This window comes from Pseudophryne corroboree (genome assembly GCF_028390025.1).
Source record: "Pseudophryne corroboree isolate aPseCor3 chromosome 3 unlocalized genomic scaffold, aPseCor3.hap2 SUPER_3_unloc_13, whole genome shotgun sequence".
Classification (NCBI taxonomy): Eukaryota; Metazoa; Chordata; class Amphibia; order Anura; family Myobatrachidae; genus Pseudophryne; species Pseudophryne corroboree.
In genome coordinates this window covers 134,794-148,021 of record NW_026967501.1, presented here as the reverse complement: position 1 = coordinate 148,021, position 13,228 = coordinate 134,794, and the positions used below count along the sequence as shown (strand labels likewise).

Sequence of the window (13,228 nt, the reverse complement as noted above, 5' to 3'; positions counted from 1 at the left end):
AGTCACACAGACCAGCCGCCCAGACAGGCCTCAGACAAGTCAGGATGAGGCTGGGATTGCAGGTAAGTCTTCACTGTAGTCACATATTCTGAAAACACATAGAAGTTCAAAATATTAATTATTTTATTTGCACATAGGTTCTGCTTCTGGAAGCCGACCTCCTGTAAGGCGCCCATCACAGGGCTTGGGCCACTTACCCAGGAGGCCAAGTAAGACACGGCGTCTTGGCTCGGATTCTGCGGCTCCATCATCCCCACCCAGGCGAAGACTTTCGGCAGTGTCACCCCAGCCACCACTGGCACTATTGGCGAGTTCTCAGAGTGATGAGCCCCGATCACCTCAGTTATCTGGTGAGTAAAATCAGAAATTAAACACATAAGCAATAATATACACAGTACAGTTAATATGTTGTTAGTTGGTTTGGAGTTTACATGTTTTCTAGAACAAGCAATGTGTTGTTCCGTCTTCAATTGCTAAAGGTGCTTTAAAAATATTATATAAGGTCTTAGTGGATGTTCTTGACAACATCTTTTTTAGAAAAGTTTTTTTTTTTTTTTTAAATTAAGCACACACACGTGCACATTTTTCAAAAATATGAATACAATTAAATATTAAAAAAAATATCCACAACATTATAGTGTTCACACATCGCCCCTGTCTAGTATGTAGATGGCTTACTTGCTCGGCTCCTCTGGACTATACAGGTAAGTAGTCTATATCGTGGTCAGGGGAGGGAATCTAACAGTGTAATGGTGTGGAGGGGAGTTAGTTAGGTGAGGATTATGCAAATCTGTCTATGTTTGCGCCTGTGTTGGTATATATTTTTAAATAGCTACAAAACATTATAAGTTGGTAAAATCAAGTGTAAAACATTTAAAAATGGAGTATTATGAATGTAGTAATGTGTAGCATTAGCCTTGATAAAAATTACACAATAAAACATTGCATGTTGCCCACCCCATACAGAGCACAGCTTGATGGCCGACGTGGACCAGCAGGGCCAAGACCAACAGCCAACCATCACACTGCAACTTACACCTGTTGACCCAAGCCAGCCAATACAGTTGCAGGATATCCCCCAAGCATCCATCAGTCCCCAACTGGCACAAGCTCCGCCCCCAAGCCAAATTCCTGATGATTTTTGGGCCAGTTGGACAAGCCAACAGGCCCAAAGCAATGCCAGCCTGACCGCACATACACAACACCTTGCCAGTCTGCCCCATCATCTACCGCGTATTAGTCGCAACCTCGGGCAGACTGATAGTACAAGTAGGGCGAATGGCTACCTCAATGGAGCAAATTAGGGCTGACAACAGCCAAATGCTTGCACATTTATCCCGCATCATAGATGAGCAACAGCGCCATCAGCAGGCACTCGTTCAGCTCATTCAACACAATCAAGTGGTGAATGAGACCTTATCCAGGATTGTAGCCAGCCACACTGCTACTAACACTCAGCTGATTGCCAGCCTAAATAATTTAAGCAGCAATATTTCTTTGATGGGAGCTCAGCAAGTAACCTCCAGCTCGGGGACCACGACCCCTATCCAAACGCCAGTAACCTCCCCTGTTCGGCGTTCCTCAAGAGCACGTGCCAGTGATCCAGCACCCAGCACACACAAGCGCAAAAAGTAACAACAATGTTAATTAACAAATAAAATTTGGTATTTGACAAACACACAACTTCCTGTGTCCGTCTCCAACATTGTCGAAGCAGCTCGGTATGTATGTATGTTTTGCATGGGAAATGACAGAAAATGTTTTTTTAGCATAAACTAAGCACAATGTACACTCCACTCTAAACACCAAACAGTAAGTTACAAAACACACAATAGAAAGTAGTGCAAAGTGTTTAGTCAAGGATAATTACAGCCTAATAAAACTGACCTGTAAAATATCGCAGGATCACTTCTTGCCGTACCTGCCTCCCTACATTTGTACTCACACTGTCACCAGATGGATCTAACTCCTCTGCTTGCTGACTGCTTTCTCCATCATCATGTGCAAGATGTTGACTTAAACACAGATTATGGAGAAAACAGCAGCAGAACACAATTCTAGTCACCTTTGAGGGACTATACAACAAAAGGCCCGCAGATTTATCCAGACACCGAAACCGTGACTTCAGCACACCAAAACATCTTTCTATCACATTCCGCGTAACCTTATGTGCATGATTGTAACTGTGTTCAGCAGGAGAATCAGGTTGGGACAATGGAGTAAGGAGCCAAGAGTAGCAGCCGTAACCCCCATCACCTGAAAAACAGATATAGTCAACATTAGTACATATGTAAGATTATTCTTTCACCTCATCCAAACTCTAGTTTGTGGTTAAAAGACATACACACAAAACATTTAAAACATACCCAACAGCCAGCCATCAGGCATTTGTCCGTCCTCAAATTTATCAAAGAGCGATGACTGACTGAGGATGAAGGAGTCATGGCAGCCACCAGGGTAACCTGCAACAACACTCATAATTTTCATGTTTGCATCACAGACCACCTGGACATTAGTTGATTGTGCCAGATGCCTATTAGTATATATATATATTGGCGGCCCTTAGGTGATCTCAGCTGAACGTGTGTGCAATCTATGGCCCCCAGCACATTGGGCATGCCAGCAAGCTCATAGAAAGCTACCCTGACAGCACTCCACTCCGACTCCTCGGTAGGGAAGCAGATTGAGGCTTTAATGTGTGGCTCCAACACATCCAAAACCTGAGTGGACATTAAAGAAGCTAAGGTGAGTGTCATGTTAGGTATTCTCTACAATACTGTGTTGTTTCAACTTCCAGAAGCAACACTTAGACATAACCGCATATGTATTTTTAGACTCACCTGCATCAAATATCTAGAAAAGGTGGGCTGTGAGATACCAATGACGTCGCCTGCCACAGCCTGGAAGCTCCCAGTAGCCATAAAGTGTAACACAGCCAGGAGTTTGTGCAGGCCTGAGACAGAGTGTGAGCGTGCTGTCTCAGGGTCTATGCCCAGTTTGACAAGGTCATACAGGTGGAAAATGTTGTTTCAATTTAGGCGGAACATCTGTATGACCCTATCATCGGACAATGCATTTAAGTTTAAACGCCCTCTAAAAAAACGAGGCTGGCGCAGCCTCCGCGGTACCTGGACAACCTGTTGACCATGTTCACTTACCTGGGCCTGATTCCTGGTAGCCTCATGGAGCAGTCTAAGGTATCCCACAGCAAACCAAAAAACAGTTGCATACACCACAGCAGCCATTTCAGAGTGAGAGAAGTTCAGAATGTGCCTGAAACACTTTTATAGGGCCAAACATTCAGGTGTGAGTAATGGCTAATTGAGTACACATGTAAACGCGGTTTTCAAAGGCTGTTGCGTTTTTTTTTTAGTAAAAAAATACGAATTGTAATTTTTCGCGGCCGCGAATGCATTTTCGCGGCAGCAATTACAATTACGAATGGATAGTAAATGACCGAGATTCATATCTAAACAGGCGTAATTTGACCGATGGTGTATTGATTCGTAATTTTGAACTTGGACTTGCAAAAAATTACGATTGCCATCATCACTGCCGTGATTAGTGTTTAGTAAATTACCGAGATGACACTTTGAAGAAAAAACGCAATCTCGGTCAAAATCGGGAGCTTAGTAAATTTACCCCATAGTCCTTTCTCCCATGACGCAGCAGGAGCAGCCCCACCGACACATAGTCCTTTCTTCCATGAAACAGCAGGAGCAGCCCCACCGACACATAGTCCTTTCTCCCATTAAAACAGAAGGAGCAGCCCTACAGACACATAGTCCTTTCTCCCATGATACAGCAGGAGCAGCCCCACCGACACATAGTCCTTTCTCCTATGAAACAGCAGGAGCAGCCCCACCGACACATAGTCCTTTCTCCCATTAAAACAGGAGCAGCCCCACAGACACATAGTCCTTTCTCCCATGAAACAGCAGGAGCAGCCCCACCGACACATAGTCCTTTCTCCCATGAAGCAGCAGGAGCAGCCCCACCGACACATAGTCCTTTCTCCCATGAAACAGTAGGAGCAACTCCACCGACACATAGTCCTTTCTCGCATGAAACAGCAGGAGCAGCCCCACCGACACATAGTCCATTCTCTCATGAAACAGCAAGAGCAGCCCCACCGACACATAGTTTTTTCTCCCATGAAACAGCAGGAGCAGCCCCACCGACACATAGTCCTTTCTCCCATGAAACAGCAGGAGCAGCCCCACCGACACATAGTCCTTTCTCCCATGAAACAGCAGGAGCAGCCCCACCGACACATAGTCCTTTCTCGCATGAAACAGCAGGAGCAGCCCCACCGACACATAGTCCTTTCTCCCATGAAACAGCAGGAGCAGCCCCACAGACACATAGTCCTTTCTCCCATGAAGCAGCAGGAGCAGCCTCAGAGACACATAGTCCTTTCTCCCATGAAACAGCAGGAGCAGCCCCACCGACACATAGTCATTTCTCCCATGACGCAGCAGGAGCAGCCCCACCGACACATAGTCCTTTCTCCCATGATACTGCAGGAGCAGCCCCACCGACACATAGTCCTTTCTCCCATGAAACAGCAGGAGCAGCCCCACCGACACATAGTCCTTTCTCCCATGAAACAGCAGGAGCATCCCCACCGACACATAGTCCTTTCTCCCATTAAAACAGAAGGAGCAGCCCCACAGACACATAGTCCTTTCTCCCATGAAACAGCAGGAGCAGCCCCACCGACACATAGTCCTTTCTCCCATGAAACAGCAGGAGCAGCCCCACAGACACATAGTCCTTTCTCCCATGACGCAGCAGGAGCAGCCCCACCGACACATAGTCCTTTCTTCCATGAAACAGCAGGAGCAGCCCCACCGACACATAGTCCTTTCTCCCATTAAAACAGAAGGAGCAGCCCCACAGACACATAGTCCTTTCTCCCATGAAACAGCAGGAGCAGCCCCACCGACACATAGTCCTTTCTCCCATGAAGCAGCAGGAGCAGCCCCACTGACACATAGTCCTTTCTCCTATGAAACAGCAGGAGCAGCCCCACCGACACATAGTCCTTTCTCCCATTAAAACAGAAGGAGCAGCCCCACAGACACATAGTCCTTTCTCCCATGAAACAGCAGGAGCAGCCCCACCGACACATAGTCCTTTCTCCCATGAAGCAGCAGGAGCAGCCCCACCGACACATAGTCCTTTCTCCCATGAAACAGCAGGAGCAACTCCACCGACACATAGTCCTTTCTCCCATGAAACAGCAGGAGCAGCCCCACCGACACATAGTCCTTTCTCTCATGAAACAGCAAGAGCAGCCCCACCGACACATAGTCCTTTCTCCCATGAAGCAGCAGGAGCAGCCCCACCGACACATAGTCCTTTCTCCCATGAAACAGCAGGAGCAGCCCCACCGACACATAGTCCTTTCTCCCATGAAGCAGCAGGAGCAGCCTCAGAGACACATAGTCCTTTCTCCCATGAAATAGCAGGAGCAGCCCCGCCGACACATAGTCCTTTCTCCCATGAAGCAGCAGGAGCAACCCCACCGACACGTAGGCCCTCATTCCGAGTTGTTCGCTTGGTAAATTTCATCGCATTGCAGCGATTTTCCGCTTAGTGCGCATGTGCAATGTCCGCACTGCGACTGCGCCAAGTAAATTTGCTATGAAGTTAGGATTTTTATTTACGGCTTTTTCTTCGCTCAGGCGATCGTAGTGTGATTGACAGGAAAAGGGTGTTTCTGGGCGGAAACAGGCCGTTTTATGGGCGTGTGGGGAAAAACGCTACCGTTTCCGGGAAAAACGCAGGAGTGGCTGGAGAAACGGGGGAGTGCCTGGGCGAACGCTGGGTGTGTTTATGACATCAAACCAGGAACGACAAGCACTTAACTGATCGCAGATGCCGAGTAAGTCTGAAGCTACTCTGAAACTGCTAAGAAGTTTGTAATCGCAAAATTGCGAATACGTCGTTCGCAATTTTAAGATGCTAAGATTCACTCCCAGTAGGTGGCGGCTTAGCGTGAGCAACTCTGCTAAAATCGCCTTGCGAGCGAACAACTCGGAATGACCTCCATAGTCCTTTCTCCCATGAAGCAGCAGAAGCAGCCCCACCGACACATAGTCCTTTCTCCCATGAAACAGCAGGAGCAGCCCCACCGACACATAGGCCCTCATTCCGAGTTGATCGCTCGCAAGGCGATTTTAGCAGAGTTACACACGCTAAGCCTACGCCTACTGGGAGTGAATCTAAACTTCTTAAATGTGCGACAGAAGTATGCGCATTATTGCGATCACAAACGAGTTAGCAGTTTCTGAGTAACTCCAGACTTACTCTGCCTGTGCGATCAGTTCAGTGCTTTTCGGTCCCGGCTGACGTCATAAACACACCCAGCGTTCGGCCAAGCACTCCCACCGTTTCTCCAGACACGCCTGCGTTTTTTCCGGAAACGGTAGCGTTTTGAGTCACACGCCCTTAAAACGCCGTGTTTCCGCCCAGTAACACCCATTTCCTGTCAATCACAATGCGAACGTCGGAGCGAAGAAAAAGCCGTGAGTAAACTTACTTTCTTCCTAGCAAAATAACTTGGCGCAGTCGCAGTGCGAACATTGCGCATGCGCACTAAGAGAATTCTCACTGCGATGCGATGAAAAACTCCGAGCGAACAACTCGGAATTAGGGCCATAGTCCTTTCTCCCATGAAACAGCAGGAGCAGCCCCACCGACACATAGTCCTTTTTCCCATGAAACAGCAGGAGCAGCCCCACCGACACATAGTCCTTTCTCCCATGAAACAGCAGGAGCAGCCCCACCGATACATAGTCCTTTCTCCCATGAAACAGCAGGAGCAGCCCCACCGACACATAGTCCTTTCTCCCATGATACAGCAGGAGCAGCCCCACCGACACATAGTCCTTTCTCCCGTGAGCAGCCCCACCGACACATAGTCCTTTCTCCCATGAAGCAGCAGGAGCAGCCCCACCGACACATAGTCCTTTCTCCCATGAAACAGCAGGAGCAGCCCCACCGACACATAGTCCTTTCTCCCATGATACAGCAGGAGCAGCCCCACCGACACATAGTCCTTTCTCCCGTGAGCAGCCCCACCGACACATAGTCCTTTCTCCCATGAAACTGCAGGAGCAGCCCCACAGACGCATAGTCCTTTCTCCCATGAAGCAGCAGGAGCATATCCACAGACACATAGTCCTTTCTCCCATGAAGCAGCAGGAGCAGCCCCACCGACACATAGTCCTTTCTCCCATGAAACAGCAGGAGCAGCCCCACCGACACATAGTCCTTTCTCCCATGATACAGCAGGAGCAGCCCCACCGACACATAGTCCTTTCTCCCATGAGCAGCCCCACCGACACATAGTCCTTTCTCCCATGAAGCAGCAGGAGCAGCCCCACCGACACATAGTCCTTTCTCCCATGAAACAGCAGGAGCAGCCCCACCGACACATAGTCCTTTCTCCCATGAAACAGCAGGAGCAGCCCCACCGACACATAGTCCTTTCTCCCATGATACAGCAGGAGCAGCCCCACCGACACATAGTCCTTTCTCCCATGAAACAACAGGAGCAGCCCCACCGACACATAGTCCTTTCTCCCATGAAGCAGCAGGAGCAGCCCCACCGACACATAGTCCTTTCTCCCATGAAACAGCAGGAGCAGCCCCACCGACACATAGTCCTTTCTCCCATGAAGCAGCAGGAGCAGCCCCACCGACACATAGTCCTTTCTCCCATGAAGCAGCAGGAGCAGCCCCACCGACACATAGTCCTTTCTCCCATGAAACAGCAGGAGCAGCCCCAAAGACACATAGTCCTTTCTCCCATGAAGCAGCAGGAGCAGCCCCAGAGACACATAGTCCTTTCTCCCATGAAACAGCAGGAGCAGCCCCGCTGACACATAGTCCTTTCTCCCATGAAACAGCAGGAGCAGCCCCACCGACATATAGTCCTTTCTCCCATGAAACAGCAGGAGCAGCCCCACCGACACATAGTCCTTTCTCCCATGAAGCAGCAGGAGCAGCCCCACCGACACATAGTCCTTTCTCCCATGAAACAGCAGGAGCAGCCCCACAGACACATAGTCCTTTCTCCCATGAAGCAGCAGGAGCAGCCCCACAGACACATAGTCCTTTCTCCCATGAAACAGCAGGAGCAGCCCCACCGACACATAGTCCTTTCTCCCATGAAACAGCAGGAGCAGCCCCACAGACGCATAGTCCTTTCTCCCATGAAACAGCAGGAGCAGATCCACAGACACATAATCCTTTCTCCCATGATACAGCAGGAGCAGCCCCACAGACACACAGGCCCTCATTCCGAGTTGATCGCTAAGAGTCATCGCATCGCAAATGTCCGAAATGTAAGTATCTGCGCATGCGCAAATGCGTGATTACGCATGCGCGAAGACATACGTACGACAACTGTGCAAAATTACTTTGAACAAAAAAAGCCGTAACTGCCAAACGAAAACAAGGAGTGGCGTGGGCGTGGCGGAGGCGAGACTTCGCAATGCTCCGACATGGGCGTGAAAGTGGGCGTACTGTGTGGGAGTATGCAACTTGCAATGGGCGTGTTTTTCGCACATAAACTTTGTCGCTGTTAAAACTAACATATGAAACCGTAGCAACATTCACGCAGCAGCAGAGTAGGTCTGCAGTTACTCTACATTTGCGAAGTACTGGTACAAGTGTGTATGCAGTAATTAGCAGTTAATTGGAGAGCACATTCATCTGATGTTCAATTACTTGTTAATTACTGAGCCCATGAAAGTTACCAACCAGCAATTGACTGAACACACATTACATGTTTATTCTACTCACATATTAATCTCACACACTGCTAAATAAGGTTGTTATTTGTGTTTAACTTGGTGTGTAAGCATTGTGCAGAAATGTTTGAATGTGTGTTAGACTACTAAATACAAACAAGTTACATTTTTTTTTTAAGTTAGATAATTCTGCCACATTCTGATCAATTAACCAGCACCCACATAATGCCGCATACACTGATTTATTTTTCAAAGTCACAATAATATAGGTTTTTAACATCTGTCAATGTTTTCAATGATGTCATGTTGTCCAAAGATATTTTATCAAGTTGTCGTGTCTGTTTTATTAATATGGACCTTAAAGTGTGGTGCAAAACAAACTTTTTTTTTATAAATAATAATTTTTTAAGGATAATTAGCAGATTGGTCACCAAGTGTCTATATGTTGACATAATATTTTTGTAAGTAAGATTTTGCTAATGCATTACCTTCAAGAAATTGCACACATTTTGAAATTATATTTTTTATTTCAGAAATAATATGATCCAACATTTAAACATGGCTCCACATGAGTCTCACAGGCAGAGATAGACCAAGCACCAAGCAGATGGCACTGTCAAAAATTATATTGCAGAACTCAGTACTCTGCAAATTTCTGCTTCTGACAAAAGTAAATTATAAATTCAACATATTTCACACCCTGCCACACAAAAATGTGACACAAACTGAGAAATAATTAGTATCCACCACACAAACACAACAATACACAGCACACTAGTGAGAGGAAGATGGCTCTGTTGTTTTTTAAAAGAAACTCACAGGCTACAATTCCTCCAAACAGAAAAAAAGACATTTCACTAAGAGGGAGTGATCCATTCTGGCCACACAAGCCAAGTCCAAAATAACATAGAGGCAACTACAAAAACATGGGTGCTGCCCATCTGGAGAGACATCACTTTCTTCTTTTTGGCCCCGCCTGAGGCTGATCTTCTTTGCTTGGTCTGCGGAGTGACCTTCGTTGGGCCTGCCCAGTGTCCTGTTCTTCCTGGGCAGGGGCAGGGGAGGGAGCCGATGTGGTTGGCTCTCTGCCACTGTGGGCAAGGGAGACAGCGATGGCCTGGAGCCCTTGCAAGATGTTAGTTGCAAGGCTTTGGTTTGAGGAGGCCAGTTGTTCTTGGGCCTGCCTGATCTCTGCCAGACTTTGGCAGAGTTGAGCAACACCTTGCTCAACACAGGTTCGGATCTCAGTGAGCCGGACAGTTATCTGGCTTACCTCCCGGATGACCCCGTCTTGAAATGTGTTTAGGCTCTCACCATACCTAGCAATTTCAAGCAGGATCTCCGGGATAGCAGAGGGTTGGGTGGGGGGGCCAGTAGGAACCTGCATAGGTGGGTTTTGTAGGCCCACACTGGCAGACCCACTAGGTCCCTCCACCTCAGCCTCAACCACATAACCGGCCTGTGACTCAAACTGTTCACCCCCCTGTGCTGTGTTTAGTGGCAAGCAAATAGAAGAATGTGTGGGGGAAAAGTTGGAGTCAAAATTAGTTTAAGATTATTAATACAGTTCAAATTTCTGCCAAATACATGTGTAAACTTACCTTCCAAGTCATGTCCCGTCACAATCTCAGGCAGGTCCGTGTCCATATGAGACACCCCTTGGCCCTCCTCAGAACTCACACAGGCCATCGCCATCTCCTCCAAGTCAGTATACTCCACAGCGACAGGTGGTCCCCCCCCTGTTGCCCTTGAGGCATTCCACTCCGCAGCCCTCTTTGCCTTCAGGCGGGATTTGAAGTCGGCCCACCTACATAAATATTGTGAAAGAGGGAAAAAGTTGAGTCTTCTTATTGTTCAAAGTAAATATCTAGCACACATGTTCTGCTTGTGTTTGCTAGACATAACATGACATGTAACTACATTTTTTAGGCAACTTAGCACAGAAAAAGGATTCTCAAGATGCACTTACCGTCGTCTCACTTCCTGTGATGTTCTGACGACAGAGCCAACTTCATTCACAGATTTTGTGATGTCTCTCCAGATGCGTTCTTTGGAAGCAGCCCCCATGTTTTTGGGGCCCCTATGTATTTTGGACATGGCCTGCGTGACCAAGACACGCAACTCCCTCTTAGTGAATGCAGGCTGTCTTTTTTTCCGTCTGGAGGTAGCCTGTGAGGTTTCTTCAGGTTGGTCATCTCCATCTTCCTCCTCACTAGCAGCTTCTGTCTGCTGTGTTTGTGTGGCTAAAGTCAATTCTCCCTCAGTTTGCTCACTATGTGTGTGTGGCAGGGTATCCACACTCAATTCTTGAGGTTCAGAAGCCGAAATTTGCAGAGTACTAGGTCCTGCCTCAACATCCGCAGAGGCGGATTCTAACAAGCGCCTTTGCCACTCTATGCGTTGTTTCTGCAATGCCATCTGCTGCTCTGCAATGCGGTCTATCTCTGCTGCGATTTGCTCACGAGAAGCCATGTTTGTGATGACGTGTACGCCGAGGTGTGTGCGCTTATATACCTACGTGCGAATCGTTAATTCACACAGGTGTACACTATTAATCTGGTGAATGATTGCACTGCTTATTTAAGGGCCGAGTTTGCACGCTGTGAGTGTAGGTAGTTTGGAGTTTCATTTGTTTGTTGGCTTGTGCGTGAAGGTGCTAGTGGAATTTGCAGAGTGAGTAATTGTCAAGCATACCTTTGTCCTTTTCTTTGCGTTTTGAATATAGGCAGTCATTTTTTGTGTGTATTTTCGTTTGTGAGTATTTTTTTTTTTTTTTTTTTTGTTTTTGCAAGTTTTTGTAATACATTTTAATGTTTTAATTTTTATAACACATATATATTTTGCAAGTCCATTTGTGAAAATATTCCCGTGCTTCTTTGTTTTGACTGTCATTAGTGTTCTCTTCTAGGAATCTACTTTTTGGTGAGAAAAACCAATTTTGTCTTTATTTTTGGGTGTGGTCCACAAAAACAAGACTTTATTTCTTTAGGAGCAGGTAAGTGTCGTTGGCCTGTGTTGGAGTTTGTTTGTTGGAAGTGTCTGTATGCTGTTTTTGACTGTCATTTGTGTTCTCTTGTAGGTTTTGTTTTTTTGGTGAAACAAAACAATTTTGACTTTATTTTTGGGTGTGGTCCACAAAAACAAGACTTTATTTCTTTAGGAGCAGGTAAGTGTCGTTGGCCTGTGTTGGTGCTTGTTTTTTTAATAAATTTATAAATAATTTTTGTGTAAAGTTTGCTAAACAAAGTGTTTGGGGTTTCCAGGATTGATCTGCAAAGTAGTGTTTGTCTTTCCTGGACTAGGTACTAAATTTTTTATTTGTGTTTTTTTTTTGCTTTTCATAAGATTTTTGGCATTAATATATGTTTTTTATATCCAAATATTAAATGTAATTTTATTTGCATTTTTTTTTTTAATTTTTTACATGAATTCAACACAGAAAAAATGTACGCTCCTGCAGTAAGTTGACACCACAATTGTAAAAACAGTTATTGTGTTAAATTTAGTAAAACTTTGTTTTTATTAAAATTGACATTTCTTAACATTCTCTCCAAAAAGTGTGTGATGTCAATACATATTGCGGCAGAAGCCCTACCTCCCCAACCCACGCCAGCACTCCCACCCCAACCGCCAGCCCCACAACCACAGCCGGCTCCTCATCAACCAAGGCAACGGAGGCGTGCTAGGCCACCAATTTTCAGAACCCGTGTCATACTTTTTGGGATGCCAGATGATGTGGTGGTGCGTAGATACCGGCTGCCACCACATCTAATCCTAGACACTCTCTCCATAATAGAGAGTGATCTGGAGTCTGAAATTCGGTATCCTACAGCAATACCACCATTGACACAATTCCTTGCAGTGTTACATTTTTTGGCCACAGGATCATTCCAGCATGTTGTTGGAGACCTGGTTGGCATGTCGCAGGGCCAGTTCAGTAAGGTCCTGCGACGTGTCTGCCAGGCTTTCATCAAGCGTGTTAAGCAATTTATTGCTATGCCTTTGGATGTTGGTGCCCTAGATGTGGTGAAGCGGCAATTTGCGGAAGGTGGTAGTCGCTTTCCACATGTTATTGGGGTTGTGGATGGCACACATGTTGCTATTCAGCCACCAAGACATAATGAAGAAATTTATAGAAACAGGAAACTGTTTCATTCTCTGAATGTAATGGTTGTTTGTGGGCCATCCCTCCAGATCCTTTCCCTGAACGCAAAGTTTACAGGGAGTTCCCATGATGCGTATGTCATTAGACAATCAGGGATATGGCAGAGATTAAGATCAAGTCAACAACCAGACATGTGGTTATTGGGTGAGTTGTTGGTCAAATTTTTTTGAAAAAAAGTAACAACAATATATGAAATTTGAGATCTAAAATGTGGCTCTTATTCCAACAGGAGACCGTGGATATCCTTGCACCCCCTGGCTCATGACTCCTTACCGTAATCCCCGGCCAGGACCACAGA

General features: G+C 46.4%; 1 long non-coding RNA gene across 1 annotated transcript; it reads left to right on the top strand.

Annotated features, from left to right (window-relative positions):
• Positions 1-1,671, top strand: LOC134983330 (uncharacterized). The gene is made up of 3 exons (XR_010191625.1): positions 1-62; positions 138-350; positions 967-1,671. It is a non-coding gene; the product is annotated as an uncharacterized LOC134983330 (long non-coding RNA).
• The last annotated feature ends 11,557 nt before the right edge of the window (positions 1,672-13,228 follow it).